Source organism: Ostrinia nubilalis, chromosome 16 (genome assembly GCF_963855985.1).
Source record: "Ostrinia nubilalis chromosome 16, ilOstNubi1.1, whole genome shotgun sequence".
Taxonomy (NCBI): Eukaryota; Metazoa; Arthropoda; class Insecta; order Lepidoptera; family Crambidae; genus Ostrinia; species Ostrinia nubilalis.
This window is the reverse complement of record NC_087103.1, coordinates 622012-645773: the sequence shown is the minus strand read 5'-3', so window position 1 is coordinate 645773 and position 23762 is coordinate 622012. Positions and strand designations below refer to the sequence as shown.

General features: G+C 36.3%; 2 long non-coding RNA genes across 2 annotated transcripts; both read left to right on the top strand.

The window, feature by feature from the left end:
• Positions 1 to 4375: 4375 nt before the first annotated feature.
• Positions 4376 to 5549, top strand: LOC135079072 (uncharacterized). Its single transcript, XR_010258721.1, has 2 exons — positions 4376 to 4798; positions 5373 to 5549. It is a non-coding gene; the product is annotated as an uncharacterized LOC135079072 (long non-coding RNA).
• Positions 5550 to 8105: 2556 nt separating this feature from the next.
• On the top strand, positions 8106 to 9913 carry LOC135079071 (uncharacterized). The gene is made up of 2 exons (XR_010258720.1): positions 8106 to 9162; positions 9737 to 9913. It is a non-coding gene; the product is annotated as an uncharacterized LOC135079071 (long non-coding RNA).
• The last annotated feature ends 13849 nt before the right edge of the window (positions 9914 to 23762 follow it).

Sequence of the window (23762 nt, the reverse complement as noted above, 5' to 3'; positions counted from 1 at the left end):
TTGAACAATTTCCGAGGTATCAAGCAACTTGGCGCATTACTTCGCGATTCACCCGTTTTGCGGCTTGCGTATGGGGATGCGAACTAGGGCCGGGGTATAATGAGTTTGAAGAGGGAAAGTAAATATAGGAAAACCAAAGAAAAAAAGAAAATGTGTTATTAATACAGGGGGAAATCTGACGCAATGGTGTATTGTATCTCATTTTGTAAAAGATCTTGGAGAGGCCCATACATAGGTACACAGAATAATTTACTTTGTTTAATTTTTTACGTATGTTACATTATTGTTACATAGCTATGCTAGTTATTCTAAACCTATGACATTAATTGGAAATGGAACTATTGTACTAAGTCTTTTTATGTTGTCCTAGCATAGCCTGCTCTCCGTGTGGCTCTGTCCCGCCAATCTCTCAGCATATTTATCTGCGGCGGTTTTATTAGAGTGCGGCTGTCCCGTTTAATGGGACGACTTTATTGCCGGGCCCGCCGCATCAGCGCGATCGGGACTCTTTACGGGAACTTATGAACACTCCTCTAGGGCTTCAATCGTTTTATTTTGTTCACATAATTTGCCTCGCTGATTTTGTGGCGCCGTAAACTAAATAAATAAGTCCGCGACTCATAAACGAGGAATGTAGGAAGTATTCGTTGAAATTGATAGGGCTAAAAGTTATTCCACACTGTTCGAACCTTCAAATTTTTTTACTCCGTGGTCTCTGTTTGGTAGATCTAAAAGGCAAGAATTTTTAGAATCTGCATTTCTAGTAGTTTAATATTTTATTTATTACAAGTACGAGTATGATTATAACTTTCATACATATTTTAATTCAAGACATGTTAACTACGAACGTCTACGAAATACAAATACAGTTGCCGGGGACAATATGGTTATTGACATAATTTGACTTGAACATTTCATGGCCCTGGTCGTGAATATAATACAGTCGCGCCATTTCCAATAATTTGGAATTGACGTCCTTTGAGCAGCACAATAGCTCGTCAAGCCTTGCTGCTGCCGCGCCGTCGCGGATCATTCTTACCTGTATTTTCTGAAGAATTTATGTCGATAGATGTTCTACTTATTTTTTATGAATAAATCAGGTTATTTTGTTATTGTATTGCGTGATTTATCTCAAAAACTTTCTCGAAACTTCATTTGACTCAAAACAAAAAAGTCCTTTTTACTTCTCATTTTTGCGGTACAATAATTTTGTAAAACAAATTTTCTACTTGATAAGAGTCAAACTTATTATTACATCATAAAACTTTGGAGAATGTAGAGGTAGAGCAATTATTTTACCTCGTTTAATTATTCAAACAGGGTTTTTGTGCCAGTCTCACCTTCCAGCCTACTCAACGAGTGTTTGGGGGTAACGATATTCCAGCCCGACCTCACAGTCACTACATTATCCACTTTCAAAAAAGAATATTTGATTACAGAGAGCATTTTATCGTAAAGGTCCGCGATGAGGGCTTCAAAAGATCTCGTTTCACTGAATTTTGTTAAGTGGTAAAGTACAAAATATTTGGCGTGAAGTAGAGAGGCATGAATAGAATTCAGGTCAGTGATACCAGATTTCGGCTGAAAAGAGGCTCGCATGAATGAAATAGGCTGAAAACTATGTTTATATAAATGCCTAAAGTTGAGTGCAAGACGGCTTAGAGATTAAATTTTATTCTTTATTCATATCGAGTAAAAATCGGCCACCGAACGTAAATTTTATGTAACTTAGTGTTTACATACTATCTTGATCTGGGGTCGCTGATTTTAATTCCATGTTTGCTATTACACCAAGGTAATTTTAAATGAATTGTTTCCAATTTAGCGAAAACTTAATCAACAATTTTTCTAAAAGAAAATGACACCGAAATTCGAAGAGGACGTTAATCCGGTACTGATCCATCGTAGTTGACAGATATTTTTTTTATTTCATTATGTAGAGTCATATTTTATACAATTTGGTAATAAAAAATATAACATTATTATGAAGGTTCTGTCGTCTCTACCTCTATAAAATTAACAACGTAATTTAATTTAGGCGAAATGTAGGTATTAGAGACCTAATGGTTGGAAATGTAGGATAGAATATTCTTTAAAAAGTTTGGCTTTGTAAAAGTCCATGAAACTGCTATTCTACCGTTCGACGGGGCCTAAGAGATTAGAGCCATTACCCTACAAACCGTTGTATGTAAATACTGACTATCTCCCCGGCCCCAGGATATAGCGTGACAAAAAGTAAGTAAAACCTCAAACAAAATTAGAGGAAGAAAAGTAAATCGCTCGTTTTAAATTTCAAATTGCCCGTGTAATATAAGGTATGGCGGTCGGCGGTCATTCGGTATGATAATGCCAAGGCGAGGTAATTGTATTCATTGAAATCTGCAAAGGTCGGGTCGAGAATGCACGCCGATCCGTACTCGCGTGGCGACGCGTCGTGGCTGAGCCGCTCACGAAATGGCGGTCTAATACAAAATGTTACGTTAGATATCTTCACAAAAAAGCTATAGGTACTGTTTTTATTTAGATTAATAAAATGTCTATTTACTGAAACCAAGCTAACTGTAGTTCTGTTAACATCATTAACATAGTGATTTTCTTGGTCACAAATGAAACTGACCCAATACCCAATACCGCAAGTGGTAAGACTCCTTGATTATACCTCTTGGCCTATATTCGTCTTTAGTGCCCCAGCCGGAGCTTAACGGGTTTGATTGGGAACTGCGAGATTGCACGTTATTGCATTCCTATCCGCTGTTATGTGCTTTTAGTGCTCGCTATCCGAAGCCTGAAATTTGAGAAACGGACTTAGCAAAAATATACAGTCTTACTTTTTATTGATTGTTGGATATCTTAGGTGAAATCATTTTAAATGTTTGAAATGTTTTAAAAGTAGGTATCGTTAAAATGAGGAAATAGCTATGATTTCAGATTTAATGAGCTACCGTTAGGCGTTTGACATCGCTCAATCTACAATTTAAGAATCCTATTTATTTTAATAATAATAAAAATTTATCGCTTTTTTTTTACAATAAAGTCAATAACGGTAATTTAAACAAAATATTAATTTTATTTTTATTAAAACTAAACGATACGTTATACACCAATAATTTCAAACCTTTATCAAATAATGATGTTTTGAAAACATCCAAAACTGTGAACGGACATACTTGTTGGTAATTAACACAAAAATCAGAACATCCGTTTATTAATGGAACGATCAAAGGGGCTTCTGTAACGAATTAATTCAATCTTGCCTCAAGTTAAAAGCACTTTTTCCGAGTTTTTAACGTTGGAGGTGGACGCGCAATGAAAGTGGGGACAGTGCTACCTCTCAGAGAAACACACCATGCATCGTTTTATTATTTCAATAGCATTAAGATAATATGTATCCAAAATCAACCCGTATTAGTAACAAGACGCTATTCTCTTCGCATTATTTCTTCTTTTCTAGCATTTGTCCGATTTTGCTAGACAAATGGATTCCTTAATAGATTTTTAAAGCGAAGGGTCTATGATGGTCTTAAAAAATAACTCATCATTATCATCATCATCATCTCAGCCATAGGACGTCCACTGCTGAACACGGGCCTCCTCTAATGCTTTCTATGTTGCCCGGTTGGTAACGGCCTGCGTCCAGCGCCTTCCTACTATTTTTATGATGTCTTCGGTCCACCTTGTGAGTGGACGTCACACGCTGCGTTTTCCGATATGCGGAAAAAAAAAACTACTAGAATGCAATTTACAGATTATTTATTTATTTATCTAATGTTACCTACTGGTTCCCACCTTTATTGTAATAGAGTGTTGGAAGACGTCTGGTGTCTGTTCTGTCGTTGATTTAATCAACGGTAACGAATATTAGTAAAATATAAAAGCAAACGTAATCAAAAAGATGTTTCTTTTTAATCATTGCGTAGTGCTTTCCTCCTACAGGATATGACTTGAGTGAAACGTTACAAATATCGTTATTCTTTTGCTAAATATTGTAACATTCTAGCTGTAGGAAAATAAAAAAACTGTCAGTCTGAATATTTATAATTGTTACTCAATTGGTCCACGCCACGGCTGGAAGTGAATCCAGTTCTTCAGCACTTAGGTCCGGTCTTGACTTTGAACGTCGCTACCACTGACGGCATGGACACACCTTGTCAGAGGATTTGACCCAGTCAATGTACGGGAACCAGAAGTAGGCGGTGTCTGGACTACGAAGAAGTAGCAAATGGTATTGCCTTGTTCTAGTTCAGCCCCCTGAAAAAAAAACAGCTGTCTTTAATACCATGTTGCATAAGGATGTTTCTTACTTTGGGGCAATTGTAACGTATACAATCCACATAAACTTAACTTATTTATTATTTACATATTATACTACACAATTATTATAATGAATCTTAACCTACTATTATTAAATACAAATGCTTTATAAATAAAAACTTAAAACTATAAATATAAATAAAAATGAATAAAAACTTAACACTAACTAAATAAACAAACTGACAACGCAGTTCGGTTTCTATGTAGTGATTAATATTTTCTGCGCGCGGGTAACCGGTCCAAGCGCGAGCGCCGGGCGGCCATGTCTAGGCGCGAGCCGAAGATTCAATAGAACGCGAACGGCGACCATTAGCTCTCAACCTTTTGATACGGCCTAATGTGCGTACGCTCTGCGCGCCGCACAATATTTTCGTGTCAGTTTACTTACTTGATTGATACTGATAGAAATCATTATTTTGTATTTGTAAAATACTTGCACTTCAAAATAAATAATAAGTGAAGTGAAACAAATATTTTCCCGTATTGGGTAAGTTGTGCATTTTTCTAGCTTATGTACTATTTAGATTTAAGAACATTAATGATAGTCTGCGTACGAAGGTAACAATAAATTAATTTAACATAATCTAGTTAATACGTGTCTTGGAGTTAACTTGTTTTAATAATGCATGTTAATCTCATACAAAGTTTATGTAATGATAAAAATGAATAATTATTTATTAGGAGTAATAGAATTATGCATTAATGCGTATGTTACCTTCGTACATTTTGTTATTTAGGCAAAGATATCGATGTGCTTAGAATAGTGAAAATTTACCTAGTTGTTATTTGTAATATTGTCCATTATAGAAAAAAAAAGGGTAGTATTGCCACTAGCTAAATTGTACCCCGCTTCTGCTATACAAAATCATTATTGTAAATGCCGTTTCACTCAGATTAACGTAATGAATAGAATTATACTCCCGTAGTCGCAGTAGTGTTACCCGGCTTCGCTTGCTCCCTCATCTCATGATTCATGATCATCAATCAATCAACGCGCTAGTGGCAGCCCCTGGATTTACTCGTGCAACTAGTAACTAACTAGTGTATGTACAATTTGACAGGATCACCCTGCGGGTTCTTGGATGGCGAAGACCTGGAGGCGCACTCGGAAGCACAACCTTAACTGGGACTGGAAGCCCGAGGGGAGTAAGGAGTGTGTAAAGTGTCACGGCTGCGGATCTAAGACCAGACCCTACCCTGAGATAGCTTAAATAAATTCTTAGTTTGTTTTCCTCATATTTTGTCAGTTTTATTTATCCCCTAATTAATTAAAACGTGACAAATGGCGCCCAACGTGGGGCTTAATTATATTATATTGTCCATCGAATATGATTGGCAAAAGAATGTAGCCACGGGAAGTTAGTACTTGGCCACCAGCTGCGGTGACTGATAAAATATTGTCAGTATGTAAAGTAAAATTATAATTTACTAGCTTCTTGTGAGAGTCATTTCCAAGGATGCTTATAACAGAACCTGAGTCAAGGAGACCGTAAATATCGAGGTCCTTGATATTGTTAATATTTACTTTTATGTATGGTCTAGGGTCTTTACTTGGCTTATTATTATTAAAAATTGGAGCAGTTTTGTATGTAGAAAAGAAGCTGCGTATAAAGATAAGCCAATTTTGCCACTCCAAGCTAGTGGTAAGAGTTGCTTCTTTACTGATCCAATTTCTTTTTAGTTTTTTGAACCAGTTTCTGCAATATTGGGGTTGCAAGTGGGGCATTCTGGTGTTCGAACGTCCTTCTTTCCACACTTGAAACAGAAAATGGCACGTTCAGCCTTGCAGTCCTTCATATCATGGGTGTCGACTCGGCAGCGATGACAATAAGGTTTAGGCTTACCTAAGATACATACTTCATCATTTGATGTTGTATTAGGTTCAGCTATTGAATAAGATTTTGGATTTGGGTTAAAAAAAGTTTTAGAATTTGAGTAATTACTAGTGTAAGTTCTATTCGATTGTTTATAATTGTTAGTGAAATTTGAGTTTTTGTTAATATTTTTATTTGGTGATTGGTAAGCATATTCAGGAGCTAAAGTTCTAGAGTTTACGGCCGGTGGTTCTTTAAAATTATCGGCGCGAATTTTAAATTTTTCAAAGTTACGACATAAATCCCGTAGATCACTAATTGAGTTAATATCAGTGCAATTTGCTAAGGCCATTGAATAGCATGGGCGAATATTGTGGAGAATAATGTCCAATTTTTCGGTTTCTGTCAAGGAAGTTGACAATCTTGAAAACATTCCTTTCATAATAGACAGGTAAACAACGATATTCTCCGATTCGCCCTGTGTACGATTACGTATCTCTGTTATCATTCGATAATCGTAATCTGCAACATCAAAATCTTCTTTTAATAGCACAAGCAATTCCTCCCAAGTTTTTATCGAGTCCCTGATGCCACGATACCAGTGGATAGCATCGCCGGTGAATAAATCAATAGCACAGGACATCATTTTGTCATTAGAAAGACATTTAGAGATGCGAAGCTCTTCTATTCTATCAATGAAAGATCTAACGCAAGATTTGCCGTCATATTTAATTTTCGAAATATCATTAGATATTCCGCGATCGCATGTAACATTGATGCTAAGATTGCCGACCTCAGGTGAAATTTTTGGGTGGTCTATATCATCGGTTTTTTCTTTGGAATTACCAACAGATGAAATGTCTTTAAATTGTGCGTAATAGTTATCGAAGCATTTCATAGCCGCTTCTAGAGACCTCAAGTTTTCAGAAGATGTAGGTTGTTCGACCCTACGCAACCGGTGATATAAATGATTAAGGAGTGAAAGAGTTCGGTCAGCAAGGGCTGGGTCAGCTGCAGAGCGGAGTAGTTCCAAATTTTGCTTAATTTTGCCTAAAGTTTCATTAACGCCTTTGATATCATCTAACGTATCAAGACACGAGTCGGCAATGTCTTCGGATGCATAAATTTGTGTCAGCTTACAGACCTGCCGTCTTAGGTCAAGAACTTTACTTGCAGGTTCTTCACCTCTGATTGTCACTTCATATTGAAGTTCTGATTTTTGTAAATGTAAAAATTTCACTGGATAGGACATTTTTAGTAAAAGTATCGAGGAAGTTGTGCACAAAGTAAATAAAATTAAAATTACAATCAAGGAACCAAACAATAGGCCAAAAGCTTGAGTCCGTTCTGTCACAATAATCAGCTCTTGTTCGAGAACGAAATAAAGTCTTAAATACTGGCTAAAATGGTCTCAAATAAGAGCTACGCCAAAAACATGCACATTACCAACACCAGAGAAACGAGAGAATAAAAAAATCAAGAATGATAAAAGTAACACGGTGAAGAACTAAGACCATCTAGATTTTGAGGTGGGCGCCATTTGTCACGTTTTAATTAATTAGGGGATAAATAAAACTGACAAAATATGAGGAAAACAAACTAAGAATTTATTTAAGCTATCTCAGGGTAGGGTCTGGTCTTAGATCCGCAGCCGTGACACTTTACACACTCCTTACTCCCCTCGGGCTTCCAGTCCCAGTTAAGGTTGTGCTTCCGAGTGCGCCTCCAGGTCTTCGCCATCCAAGAACCCGCAGGGTGATCCTGTCAAATTGTACATACACTAGTTAGTTACTAGTTGCACGAGTAAATCCAGGGGCTGCCACTAGCGCGTTGATTGATTGATGATCATGAATCATGAGATGAGGGAGCAAGCGAAGCCGGGTAACACTACTGCGACTACGGGAGTATAATTCTATTCATTACGTTAATCTGAGTGAAACGGCATTTACAATAATGATTTTGTATAGCAGAAGCGTTCTTGGGATCTGAATCTGCCAAAAATTCAGTTCGCAATCAACACTTCAATAAACGAAACAACAGGTTATACTCCAGCTTTTCTCGTTCACGGGAGGGAATTAGTAACTTGCGGGTCTCATTACATTGAGAATGACATCCCAAATGAGTTAATTTTCGCTCCTCGAGAAATTTATGCTGAAAACTTAGGATATCTCTCTAATATTTTTAACAAGGTACAAAAAGCACTATGGAACGCTCACGAAAAGAATTCTCAGCGTTATAACTTAAGGCGTAAGGAAGCAGAATATCATGTCGGTGACATAGTTTGGAAGCGTACTTACTTCCAAAGTGACAAAGATGCTTATTATGCTAAAAAGCTCACTCCTAAATATGTTAAATGTAAAATTATTCAAAAACGTTCACCACTCGTTTACGTTTTGGAGGATATGGTTGGTCGTAACTTAGGAGCTTGGCATATCAAAGACTTAAAATCAAACATTTATAAATCACATTAAAAGCGAATCATAAACGGATTAGTTTTCTTATTATTGCGGATTTTGCATAAGGCAAAATCCTTTCTTTCGAAAGGGGGTACTGTAACGTATACAATCCACATAAACTTAACTTATTTATTATTTACATATTATACTACACAATTATTATAATGAATCTTAACCTACTATTATTAAATACAAATGCTTTATAAATAAAAACTTAAAACTATAAATATAAATAAAAATGAATAAAAACTTAACACTAACTAAATAAACAAACTGACAACGCAGTTCGGTTTCTATGTAGTGATTAATATTTTCTGCGCGCGGGTAACCGGTCCAAGCGCGAGCGCCGGGCGGCCATGTCTAGGCGCGAGCCGAAGATTCAATAGAACGCGAACGGCGACCATTAGCTCTCAACCTTTTGATACGGCCTAATGTGCGTACGCTCTGCGCGCCGCACAATATTTTCGTGTCAGTTTACTTACTTGATTGATACTGATAGAAATCATTATTTTGTATTTGTAAAATACTTGCACTTCAAAATAAATAATAAGTGAAGTGAAACAAATATTTTCCCGTATTGGGTAAGTTGTGCATTTTTCTAGCTTATGTACTATTTAGATTTAAGAACATTAATGATAGTCTGCGTACGAAGGTAACAATAAATTAATTTAACATAATCTAGTTAATACGTGTCTTGGAGTTAACTTGTTTTAATAATGCATGTTAATCTCATACAAAGTTTATGTAATGATAAAAATGAATAATTATTTATTAGGAGTAATAGAATTATGCATTAATGCGTATGTTACCTTCGTACATTTTGTTATTTAGGCAAAGATATCGATGTGCTTAGAATAGTGAAAATTTACCTAGTTGTTATTTGTAATATTGTCCATTATAGAAAAAAAAAGGGTAGTATTGCCACTAGCTAAATTGTACCCCGCTTCTGCTATACAAAATCATTATTGTAAATGCCGTTTCACTCAGATTAACGTAATGAATAGAATTATACTCCCGTAGTCGCAGTAGTGTTACCCGGCTTCGCTTGCTCCCTCATCTCATGATTCATGATCATCAATCAATCAACGCGCTAGTGGCAGCCCCTGGATTTACTCGTGCAACTAGTAACTAACTAGTGTATGTACAATTTGACAGGATCACCCTGCGGGTTCTTGGATGGCGAAGACCTGGAGGCGCACTCGGAAGCACAACCTTAACTGGGACTGGAAGCCCGAGGGGAGTAAGGAGTGTGTAAAGTGTCACGGCTGCGGATCTAAGACCAGACCCTACCCTGAGATAGCTTAAATAAATTCTTAGTTTGTTTTCCTCATATTTTGTCAGTTTTATTTATCCCCTAATTAATTAAAACGTGACACAATGCTAATTAATGTTTTGTCTTCTTAAGTTTAATACAGGTGTATTAACACGGAAGGGCCAAAATACAAGGGAGGCGACACGCTCGACATAATTGAAGCGGCTAATGCCGAAGTTGTCGATAGCGACACGTGTTTTGCGATTAAATATGCATCGAGTTTAAAAGCTTCGGAGTTGAGGAGCTCAATAATCCAGGCTTAACGAACTTCCAAGGGTTGTAAACTGCGCGGGATCTCGCATGCCGGGGCACACTACATTTACGTTTCTACAGGTATTCAGTTATGCTGTTAACTCATTAGATTTGAGGAATAATATTTATCTTAGTTAGTTATTAAGTTCATTCATTTAAATTGGATTGTAGTATGAAGGCAAATGTCTCTAAATAAATGAAACTTTATGCAAAAAATTGTACACGAACATTTAAGCCACTATGCTGTTGAAGACCATGAGAAATCAATATGAGTAGTCTAAGTAACAAGTACTCTACACAGTAACGATCATTTGATCCATAACGGCCACTGGTACATAACTGTTATGCGCTCGTTCCGGCGTTCAATATCCGGGGCGGGCTGTGGTCATACGATTCTATTTTAGAATGTACTACTAAAATAACGTGATTTCTTATACGCCTGATTTATTATCCAAGAACTACTTTATTTAAATATTGCATAGTTTCAGATTGAAAATACATGACCATCACCTCGCTAATGCGTTATCTCTAAGCATACATTTGAGGCGATAAGATTGTGCGTATTTTCCAAATAATTTGTAAGAAATTCAGTCAGTTTTCATAAATGATACAATAAAAGTTAGCAAAGAGGATAGACTCCAAACATCTCCATATTGTCTCGGAAAATGAGAGCATATTTGCATAGCATAATTAATTTTGTAATTAAGTTAAATCGTACATCGCGAAGACGACAGCCACAGCCACAATATTTTGCGAGTTACAGCGGATCTCATTTGTTGCTCTCTGACTCCTAATTGCAGACAATATTATACAGGTTGATTCTCATATTTTTCTTTATGATTATAATTATGCTTTTTATTGATAATTTTCTTATCGTAAGAATTCTTGAACCTGAATTTTCTATTTATTTTGTCAAATATCAAAAATCTTATAGGGCCGTTTGTTTTTTTGCTAAAACCAAGAGACGTCAAATTTTTCTTACTTCAGCTATGACAATGATGCTGAATTTGCTTAAAATTAGTAATTAGCGCTAAGTAAATTGTAACTACGTACTTAATTTAGTATTCTTCTGAGCCAACTTAGGTATCATGTTGTATAAGCTATATTTTAAGTGAAAATCCTGCTGTATGGATTCGACTTTAATTTTAGCTTATTCTTTCAACGTTGTGTGAATACGAAGCGAGAGCATGCACCCTGTAGCAGCACGCCGGCACCTGGGCGTGCAGTTTGATTCAATCAACGCGGCGCCTAATTAGGCGCGCCCGCAAACGCCCGGCTATTGCCTCCTGCTACGGGTATAGCAGGACGGTGTGCTGCGCTAGAAGGCTAGCTTGTTTTGAATAGCTAATTTTAACTTTCGTTGTTAAGAAACACCCGTTTAAAAATATATGTGATACTTGAAATATCGATTGAGGCTGTGTGTTAATTGGCCGTTAGTGTTTTACATGTATTTACCTATGTACCTACTCAAGTACTAAGATATAAAATACGTTCATAGTCTTTGAACTTAGTAAATACATAATAATATACCATGAAAAAGAATCTAATGTACCTACTAAACATTTTTTAAATTCGTTGAAAACTTAAGACATTAGTTTTGAACAAAATTATGAAGCTACCGTTAAAAGGTACTAAATCTTTAAGTCCTAAATCTTCGGGTATAAATCAAAAGTCTCTCAGATAGTGAATAGAAAAAGTCAAAGAAAACTTAAGTACTTTTAAATATCAACGTACCTACGTATCATTGCACACCATTAGTCTGTAAAAAAAGCTATCAACAGAGTATTGCAATTCATCAGCTGCTAGCACAAAGTAATTAAAGCAACTACAGTGTTTTCCCACCCGACGCCTTCGTGCTGAGGTTTTTCAGGAAATTCACTCCGACGCCATTATTCGGGGCGAGTGGCGTGAGATCCAAGAGGGAATTTTGGTTGGAAGTTTGGATAACTTCAATTTTGGGTTCGACGAGTGACGTTTGACATGACGCGACTAGTGCGGCCAGTTTTAGTTTTCTAATTTCATTAACAGTCGAAGTTTACTGCGTGATTTAAAGTTAAGGGTAATTGCAGAAGTTGGTTGCTAGTTTTAGATTGATAACTTTAGTTTTTTTTACATTTATAAAACGAACAAGTAAAGGCATCAAAGTCGAATTAAAATTAAAAATATATTTCGTTCGTTCGTTTCAGCCAAATGACGTCCACTGCTGGACAAAGGCCTCCTCCAAGGTTTTCCACAATGCACGGTCCTGCGCTGCCCGCATCCAGGCTCTTCCCGCGCCCCGTGCCCCGCCCACTGCCCCTAAAATATATTTATTGGAACTAATTTAAATGTTACATTTTTTTGTTGAAATCCTTTCTTTAAGTTTGTAAAAACCTGCATGAAGAGGAATCCGTTCGATCGTTAATACATTACATTATTGCATCTGGGGGCACGGCAGTGCCCCCGCCAAGTCGAGTGCGAAGCAAACACTGCCGTACCATCCTTTACTGGAACCATTTCGCCGCATTTTCAGGCCTCTATTTGAGAACCTCTGGATAAGACCAGAACGCAGAAACTTTCGTCATCTAATAAGCTATAATCACATACTTAAAATCCAAAATTTCAAGTCTGTAGGTCATTTAGTTCCGAAGTTAAGCGAAAGCAAAGTTTCGCATTTATGACACTCACTCACTCACTCACTGATGATCATCAAAATAGAACTAGTACTTCCCATAAACTCAGAGAGCTGAAATTTGGTACAGAGTTAGGTTTTAATGTCTACATAAAGGGAAAACTATAAAAACTAGGAAAATCGAAGATCTGGAGTAACACCACATTCATAACCAATACTACTAGCGCCACACCGGCACCGTGGTGTTCGCCTGTACCGCTCACCGCTAGATGGCGCTAGCACTTTGAGCGTCGATTTTCTGCACCGTGGTGTCCAGATTTTTTTTCCTTTCTAGACCCCCCCGTCCATTAAATTTAATGTTGTGTAATTATTTGCATTTCGTTGATTTCGTTTATTATATTATCGTGAGGTTCGCTTAGTTATTAAAATAATTTCTGAATTTCTGATTCGTTGTCCACTTTACATGTTCGTTGAGTTTATTTGTGTTTAATATCGTAAAAAAATGTCGATTAATATTAAAAGAAAAGACGACGACGTTAAATAATTAATATAATTATTCCACTTTCTACAAATAGAAGATTTTTTTTTTTTTTTTTTTTTTTTTTTTTCTGTGGCAACACTACCGCTAACAGCTGATTTGAACTTGTCCCAATTTATTTACTGATTTTTATTTAATTTAATATCATAAAAGGTCTCTAAACTCATCACTGTTACTGTTTTATGTAATTATAAGTGAAATAACGTTTAAATCTGTGTATTGCATTGTGTTTATGGTGCAAATTGTGCAAATACTTAGGACCGATTTGACAGTGCAATTACGAAAATATTACGTTGGATTTTGTTAACATTGTTCTATCTTTCGAAACAGGTACCTATTTGTTTTATATTTACAACAGTAGTGCATATTTTAGAAACGAAATACTATTATTGTGACCTTATACTGTCACCCGCGTAAGAGGTTATATTTACCTACATTTTTGTCAACCTCCAATTATTGATCAATTGATCCTTTGGCATTTACATTTTAATACTTTATTATTTACCAAAAGAAACAATGCTTACACGTAAAGCCTTTGCTCGCCGGGAGGAGTCCCAACTCCAACTGGCTTTGAGAGATTTGAAGGCAGCCAAAGACTTGATTGAGCAATTAAATAGGGAAAGAGAGGACAATGAGAGGGAGCTGATGGATGTGTGGGATAAAAACAAGCATTTAAAGAAAGAGATGGCTGAGCTGCACACCAACTATGAGACAATTGTAGAGGAACGGAATAGGCTACAATTAATCATTGACGGGTTTGGTGAGTGCAATGAAGAGTACGTACACAACCTCAGACGTATGACCATCATGAAACAAGACCTTTATGATGCTCACAGCCATATCGAATTAATGGAAGCTGAAAGAGAAGCCTGCACAGCCACCAAAACCCAAATCATGTTTGACGAGTTAGTCGGTAGTGCGCCCAGCCTGACCCAAACTGCATCTGACAAACAATTAATTACCATAGACCTAACTTGTGATAATACTTTAAACAATACTCCTGTATGTGGTAAGATTGTCAGATGCAGTAAAAATAAATTTAAAAAGTATGTAAAAATTAGTAATTATATTAAAAAAACAAATAAGTTGATTAAAAAACAAAAATGCTTATACAACAAAGTAAACTATATAAATGAGAGACAGCGTCTAAAGAATGAGCTTGACATATGTTCCACAATGTTAGAGAATAGTGTACTGAAATATGAACATGATGTCGAAAACCTAGAATATAAATTATGTAATCTTAAGAAATCTTTGAACACAATGTCTGAACGGTATCAATGTACAAAAAAAGAGTGTGATGAACATTTCCAGGCTTTGAAAAAATTTATATCTAATTGCAACTGTCAAAATTCTATCCTATTGGATGAATCTTGTACAGATAGTTTTCAGTCTGGTTGTGAGTCACCACCTACTCTAAACACCCTAAACAAAGACTACTGTCCTAGGATATCACACACATTTACCAGCGGCTCCCCAACTAAAAATATTGAAAAAACCAACATAGTAATGTTCAGTGATGAGTTAGGCAAAAATATGGGCCAACTTATTAATAGTTACTTGGGACAAAGTGTAATCAACCATTGTTTACCGGGTGCTTCCTATTTACAAATTATGAGAAAAATAACAAATTATTCGTTCTCAATAAATACCACATTAGTAATTTTAATAGGAAATAGGGGCAATGTAGGCAAAAAAGACCTACCAAATATTTTTGATAGCTTATGTTTACTTAATGTAGATAAAATAATTTTGTTCACATTCCCCTACAGTAGAAGCTTGCCACAGGAGGAAAATAATTTAAGATATAAATTGAATTTGACATTGAATACACTGACATATAATCAATGCAAATTCCATGTAATTGACATTAACAATTATTTAAAAAATAAATGTTTATTGACAATAGATAAATGTAATTATCTAAATAAATATTGTAAAAGACGAATAGCGAATTCGCTATCATATTTTATTAAATATTTAGCCATTAATTTGGCTAGCCAAACTGCTTTTATTGAGCAGAACATGGATGTTCGACCCTTGGAATCTGTTCCAAATCATAATTTAAATTACATCGTAAGACAATAGAGGATAACTCTGGCATACAAAATTCGGGTACAAAGAAATTTAACGGTTTTAATTTAGTGCATCAAAATGTACAAGGCTTCTCCGGCAAAGACTTGGAAATTGAGTTATTTATCCAAGAATTGAATATTCATGTCTTATGTTTAACGGAACATTGGCTCAGGCAATATGAACTAATGCTGAGCATTAATAATTATAAGCTTATTAGTTCATTCACTAGAGAGTTAGCTATTCGTGGAGGGTCACTAATATTAATCAATGATAAATTAAAATGTAAAGAGCGTAAAGATATTGTATCTCTCTCTGTCGAGCGAACTATTGAGCTGTCATGTGCAGAACTGGACGACTATGTTATTGTATGTGTATATAGACCCCCATCTAGTAACTATGAATTATTTGAAACCACAATGGAAGAGGTACTTAGAAGAGTGTGTAATAGTTCAAAGAAAGTAGTTGTATGTGGAGACTTTAATATTAATATAATAGAAGATTCCTCTCTTTCAATACGGTTTTTAAATTTATTCAAATCTTTTAACTTGTTAAATCTTTTCTCTGAACCAACTAGGGTGACTCCAACATCAGCTACTTGCTTAGACAATATATTCTGTAACTGCCTAGTGCTAGAGAAATCAATAATAAATTTTGTTAATTCTGATCATTGCGGTCAAATAGTGTCATTTCAACACCATTTTGTGCCATCGAGCAAGGAAATAGAATATAGACCAGTCACTGCATCCCAGAAAGACAAATTTAAATCTCAAATATCTAATAAGGTCCCACTTTTGCATTATTTTAACTGTAGTATAAATATTTCATATGAGCAATTATTTGAATTAATTAAAAATGAGTTCAATAAAACTTTTCCTAAGAAAACAATTATTATTAAAAACAATAAAACTAAATTCAGTGACTGGGCTACAGTAGGTATTTATATTAGTAGGAAAAAAATGTTTGAATTATATGGTAGAAAAGCCTATAGTAGCGACCCGGACTTTATAGAATATGTAAAAAAATACTCAAAAGTTTTTAAACAAGTTTGTACCATGGCAAAATCTATTTACATACGTGACAAAATTAAAAACTCTGGCAACAAAATTAAAGCTACTTGGAATTGTATTAATAAAGAAACTTGTAGAATTATATCTCGGGATGACACATTCACATTAAAAATTGATAATAAGTATATTAAATGCAATGATAAGGTAGCAAATGCATTCGAAGGTTACTTCTCAAATGTACCAATCATAACAACAAGCAATCTTAATTCATGTTCATATCAGGCAATGTCTCTTCTCGAGGGTTGTGTTGATGTTTGCAATAGCCCATTAAAATTTAGACAAATAGACCCCATAGTTATTATAAAAACTTTCAAAGAACTAAATATAAAAAAGACAGAGGATATATGGGGCATATCAACAGACATAATAAAACCCATCATTCCTCTTATAGCTCCCCATTTAGCTCATATCTTTAATGAATGTATTAACGAAGGTCAGTTCCCTACCCTGATGAAACATAGTAAAATCATACCATTATTTAAAGCAGGAGACAAAAGTGACCCATCCAACTTTAGACCTATATCGATACTACCTGCGCTCAGTAAAATATTTGAAAAAATTATTTTCAATCAACTAATGTCTCATTTTAACTTAAATAAACTGTTTCATGAAAAACAATATGGGTTCACAAAAGGGAAAAGTACGACCGATGCAGGGGTTGCTCTTATCAAACACATTTTCGATGCTTGGCAGGAGAAAAAGGATGCTATTGGTGTATTTTGTGACTTATCGAAGGCGTTTGACTGTGTTGATCATCAAACTCTGTTATTTAAGCTAGAACATTATGGCGTATCAGGCAAGGCCTTAAGCCTATTACACTCTTACCTCTCAGACAGATTACAAAAAGTAAATATTCACGGAACTAACTCTTCGGGCGCCCCCCTAAAAATGGGAGTGCCCCAAGGCTCAATACTGGGACCATTGCTCTTTCTGATTTATATAAATGATCTACCTTTTTATTCAAAGGACCTTTGTGAGATAGTATTATTTGCTGATGACACTTCTTTAATTTTTAAAACTGACAGGCGTCAGGAAATATTTGACGACGTGAATAATGCTCTTTCCAAAGTATTAGACTGGTTTACAACTAATAATTTGCTATTAAACGCAAAAAAAACTAAATGTTTAAAATTCACTATGCCTAATGTCAAACAAGTTAATACTAATATTACAGTAAATAATGAACGCATTGAACTGATAAACTCTACTGTCTTTCTAGGTATTACCCTAGACTGTAAATTACAATGGGGCCCCCATATTGCTGCCTTGGCGGGAAGACTTAGTTCAGCTGCCTTTGCGGTGAGAAAGATCAGAAACTTGACTGATGTTGAAACAGCAAGGCTTGTATATTTTAGTTATTTTCATAGTATTATGTCTTATGGTCTTTTACTGTGGGGCTCAGCAGCAGACATAGAATCAATTTTCATTTTACAGAAAAGAGCTGTTCGGGCAATATACGGTCTTAAACCACGTGACTCGCTTAGAGAAGTTTCCCTTAATTCGACGACGTGCGATATACTTCCCATTGAACGAAAATAAATCTCCGTAAAAAAATTTACCGTATATCTTGAACTCAAGGTGTTTATTTGCTCCCTGAACTATCTAACTATGCTGTCAAAAATCAGCAAGGCACCAACATCGATGAGACGCGAGCAATCTCCAATAATATGACGGGGAGGAAGGGCCCGCTGTGCGGGCTCTCGGTAAATTGCATTTTATTCATTATTTTACGGCTTAATACTCTTGTAATATTATTAAAAACTATAGATAGGATACCTGCGAAGCTACTTACAATGTATTTACTGTCATACAGAGTTTTGTTTTCGTTTCACGACACCTATAACTTGCATGTCCAGTATACTTCCCGTCGTCGAATTACTAGTAAAGTAACTGCTAAATACTATGTCCAGTATTCTTCCCGTTGCCAAATTGTTAGAAAATTAACTTTTGTGGGTTTTGATAATAATATTTTAGGGATCCACACATAAAATGTTTTCTGCCTCACTATGTACCGTTTTTCAGAGTATCAACTCTAAAAAACAAGCCTTAGTAGCATTGGTGCCACCTAACACTACTCCTTTTCATATAGATACTGGTTTTTATGAGAAAATTGTTCTTCTCACCCTGCTTTTCCATCAGTTCTTGCATAGAGCACATGAATATAGACAGCTAAATCTTTAACTTTGTCTTACTCGAGGGAATAATGCCAGAGGCATGGACCAGAAGCGTTGTGGTACCCTTATTCAAGAAAGGGAATAACACCTTACTGAAGAATTATAGTCCCATCACGCTTCCGAGCCATCTCTACAAGTATTTATGCGAGGGTTATTACATGCCGGTGTCCGAGAAGTCTTTGTAACCATAAACCACATCCATACACTGCGGCAGGGTTATACAGAAGACCAAAGAGTATTACTTGCCATAACGCTTGGCGTACGTGGACTACGAGGAGGCTTTCGATTTGATTGAAGCTTGAGCAGTGCTGTAGTCTTTCCAGAGAGCTTCCGTATTGACCATTAGTGCTGAAGTGCTTGCACAAAATGCCACCTTGATGGCGGTCCAAGTGCAGGAGAAGAAATCAGCAACAGGTCCAAGTGTGTTCCCAGTAATCACATAATGGTACCTACTGAAAGGTTACTTCTCACAATAAGCCCTCTCTATATCACAGCATGACATGGAGAGAGCTGTGCTTGGTGTTTCTGTGCGACATCTAATGAGAAGATCCGTAAAAGAACTAAAATCACTGATATAGCCTTATGGATTAGCATGCTGAAGTGGCAATGGGCAGGGCGCACATCACGCAGAACTGGTGGCTGATGGCTACAGCAAGGTTCTAGTATGGAGGCAACGTGCCGACAACCGCTGCGTGGGAGGTCCACTCACAAGGTGGACAGATGAACCCATAAAGGTAGCAGGAACGCGCAGGATACAGAGTGACTATCAGATTGGCCGGTTGTTAGCCCACTTGCCAACCTGATAATCATTGGGGGAGGACAATGTTCATTAGTGGACGTCATAAAGCTGAAATTATGATGATGATAATTAATATTTTATTACGGAACCACTTGTTTCTTTTTTCTGTCTCTTCGACAACGGGAAGTATACTGGACATGGTTGGAGAGCGTCACTTTCTTATGAACTTGGCAACGTCCAGTATAATGGACATAGGTTTTTCAGAAAACTGAAATAGTTAGATTTTTTTGGGTATTTTTTCTGGGGTCCTAGACAAGCTAAGAAACGAAATCAGTAACTGTTTTATAAATTTAACTAAAAAAAAATTCCGTCGAATGAAGGGTTAAAGAAATCAATATATTGACTGTGGCTTCGCAATACATATTTGATAACATTATGTATGTCCGTAAACATATACATTTATTTACTAAGAAAAGTGACGTCCACTCATTTAACACGAGACATAAGAATAAACTTGCTGTTCCATCATTTAGGTTGCATAAGATAGGTAATTCATTCTTGGGGAAATGTATTACCATATTTAACAAAATACCACACAACCTTGTTGAATTGCCAATAAACAAATTTAAGATACATATAAAAAATACCCTTATGTCCAAAGGGTACTACAAGGTTCGAGACTATATTGATGACAAGGATGCGTGGTCAGTTCAGTCTGCACATATTTGATGTACTTAAATTTGACTATTCTTACCGTTAGATAATTCCTGGCAATAAGTGGTGACTGAGTTTGTTCCGGCGTTTCTTCTCAGCACTTGCCATATGTTTGTCTCGAAGCGCTGGTAGGGCCCAAAAGATAAGGAGACATGAAAAGTGCCCCATAAGGGCTACCTTTTCTTTTTTTATTATTTTCTATTGACGTTCATAAGTGCCACTTGTGGTCTAAACTGAATAAATATTTTTTGATTTTGATTTTGATTTTGATTTTGAAGTGAAATCCCACCAAAAACATTCTGTAAAAAACTAGCCAAGTCTCGATGTACTGCTGCTTGTTAATCTCTAAAAAGTAATGAAATCTAGACAAAGTCGTGCCAAGTCTACGGTTCCTTACTGCAATATCTTTATTATTATAGTTAATGTTTTGTGACTTGGCCGTTGAACAATATTTATAAGATAATCATACATAAGTATTATTGAAATACGCAGCTTTATCAAGCCTACTTGACTGGTTATTGAATCAACGTTTTCCAAGTGGCAATTTTCCATCGTCAATGGGCCGCTACCTGGCGACAGATTGGTGCAATAGTGTCATGGAGCACCTAGTTTTGTACCCTTCAACGGTCAAGTCACACAACATTAACTATAATAATAAAGATATTGCAGTAAGGAACCATAGACTTGGCACGACTTTGTCTAGATTTCATTACTTTTTAGAGATTAACAAGCAGCAGTACATCGAGACTTGGCTAGTTTTTTACAGAATGTTTTTGGTGGGATTTCTTATTCACAATGCCATATAAATTGCTTGCTTTGGAATTAATCCCTCATTGCATAGGCGAGATTTATTTCCTAGACAGTTTGACTACGAATTCAGGAATTCGAACCCCTGACGAGCAGCTATTTTGCATCCCATACATACGGCTAAAACACGTTAATTACCCGCAAACTTGGGTGCAACTTCACCCGAACAACTCGGGTACATCCGAACTAGCACAAAAGGTAAAATCTCCCATGAGGTGCACGAACGTAAATTACCGCGATCTCACAAAGACTGTCCGTGAATGGGGCCCACATTGTTCTGTCAGTTCAGACAAAGCGTCACAGCGATTAAAGTACGGCTCATTATAATTAACTTGCCGTAATAAAGCACGTTTCGGGAGGTGCGACGCGACAAAAGGGACTACCTATCTACGAGTACATACCTACAAATATGTACCTAGGCACACAAGATAACGAAGTAGATGAATAAACATGGGTTTATTTACTGGGTATGTGTAGGAAATACTAAATGTAGCGATAATCTTTGTGGATTAGTAAAATTACACGTTAAGTAGCTAAATGAAACTCAATAACATTTTATGAACCAAAAATAAAGTCGAAGATTTTTATGACGTTGTTTTTTAAAGATTTTTATAAGTTTAACTATCAGAGTTAAAATTTTCAAAGTAACTTTTATTATTGGAACGTCAGCTCGTTAGAAAATTCACGTATAAAAAGCAAACAATAAATAAAATTGAACTAAAATTTTCAACTTTTTTTTTGCGACAGGTCTTTACGTCACGTTTCGTTCGTATTGATGAGTGTAATCAATACAGCGGCGGCTTGTCAAACAATTTATGGCATAAGGAGAGCCTTGGTATGCAACAAATTGATTGAAAAACAATCGCTGCGTCTCCTATGTTAAGCCACATCAAATGCCTAGATGGTCCGAAAACCTGTCTCCAGGGTTGTCTCAAACCAAGAGAAGAATAAAATTGTTAGCAATTCTTTTTGTTACTAAGAGCCCTGTCACACGTTTTGTGATAATGTCAATTGTTGCTAAAAATATTCGCAGCAAGTTCGCCGTATAATCGTAAGACACTTAGCCAGTAGAAAGAACTCTAAATAGAACAATAGTAGGCATTTAACTCGCTTCTAGCTTACGATGCTAGCGGGCCGTATATTGTCATTTTACATAGTACGAGTAATGAGTATGTTTGTCTGCCCTAGTGCGGCTACACCTTAAACTATCCTATCTATCTCAAAGATGCGATACTCAAGATGTCAGTTGCTGATCTTATACGTCCGCGCCGTAACCGATACGACGGTGCCAGGACCAAACTGCAAACTGCAGCCAGTAACCACCAATCGCCCGTCGAAGCGCCGCGCATTAGCGATGTAACTTGAGTAATTGTATTCACGATGATTGTTCCGGGAAACGGTTGAACGGGTTTATCGACTGGTTCGCCATGCTAATGTGTGTTTAGATAGATATGCTGTCGCCTATACCTTAATGTTTAGGTACAGAAGTTTTAAATAAGATAAGATAAGCAAAAGAACGATTTTATTTTTTGTGCTGAAATACACGAAATATCGCACAATCAGGTTGATTTAAAACTGCACAAAAACTATCTATGATAAACGACAATGAATGAAATTGAATTTCGATTCAAAATATCCGTTTACTAAATCGTTAGTTGCTTCATTTTAGTAAAACCGTCTGAATATGAAAAAGTTTGATATTTTTCTGCTAAAAATTTTCCGCGCTGCCATTTCAAATAAAATATAGTATTTAGCGCTGTCCAATTCCAATGGAAATAGTATAAAATCATACCCGTCATTGGCGTTAACCGCAATAAAGTAGGGTTACCGTAATAGCGGATATCGAGGAAGAATATCCGCAGCCCGATAACCCTATTTTATTGCGCGGTGCCTAACGTGGCCGTTTAATATCCGGTGCTCGCGGATCTTGTCTACTAGTGTTTGACCGGCCATTATCTGTGCCATTACGCTGAATAAATCTTTTTGATATTTTAAAAGATGACGCAAACAACCGCTGTCTGCTGTCGGCTCTACATGCTCCTATCTTGATGTCATTTGTCGGATCATTTTATGACATTTCAGAGACTTTGTCACTTTCAGATAGAGTGCGTTTTCTATGGAATAGGTATCTGCTGATTTATGGTAACAATAAATTAAGACCTTTATTTATAGATTATACCTAATATGACAATCTGAATCAATTCACGCATGAATGAAGCTTTGACATTTTATGATCATGATACTAATTAATGTGGGAAAAATATGTTGCAAAAACTGTAGGTCTCGAAAACGAGTTTAATTTAATCTTTTACTCACAAATATCTCACAAGAAAACAAGTACATTATACAGAATACATACAGACAGCTTATGATAAAGTCTGCTTCTTTCATAGTAAAATACATAAATGGTATTACATCTTGGCATCTTTTCTTGAAATAAAAATATGAACCTGCTTACTTACTCAGACTGAATAACTAGAGTTATTTTATCTGCAATAAGGTGTTTTTTTTTTATCAAAATTTACAGTAAAGTAGTTCAGCTTTATGCAATACGTTATAAAAAATCGTGTTTGGATTGAAGGAACCATGTGGGTTAAGCCTAAGGCCCTTTTCACATGTCCCGGTTGCCGGCTGTGTGAATGAAGTCGTTTGACTATTATTTTGTACTGTGGCGTTGCTCGTGTAAATCAGCGCCGCCGCGCAGGTGTCGCCACTTTGTCACGCGTACTGTGAGCGTTTTATTGCTCCCGTGAGCTCCGCCGACGAGCCTTAATTCAACAATTAGAACGAGTTATGTTCTGTATAATTTCAAATGATATGTGGGAGGATGGCGGATGATTAAGCTCTGAAAGCTGCCTGAAGTAATTATATCTTCAAACAAAAGCTTTATT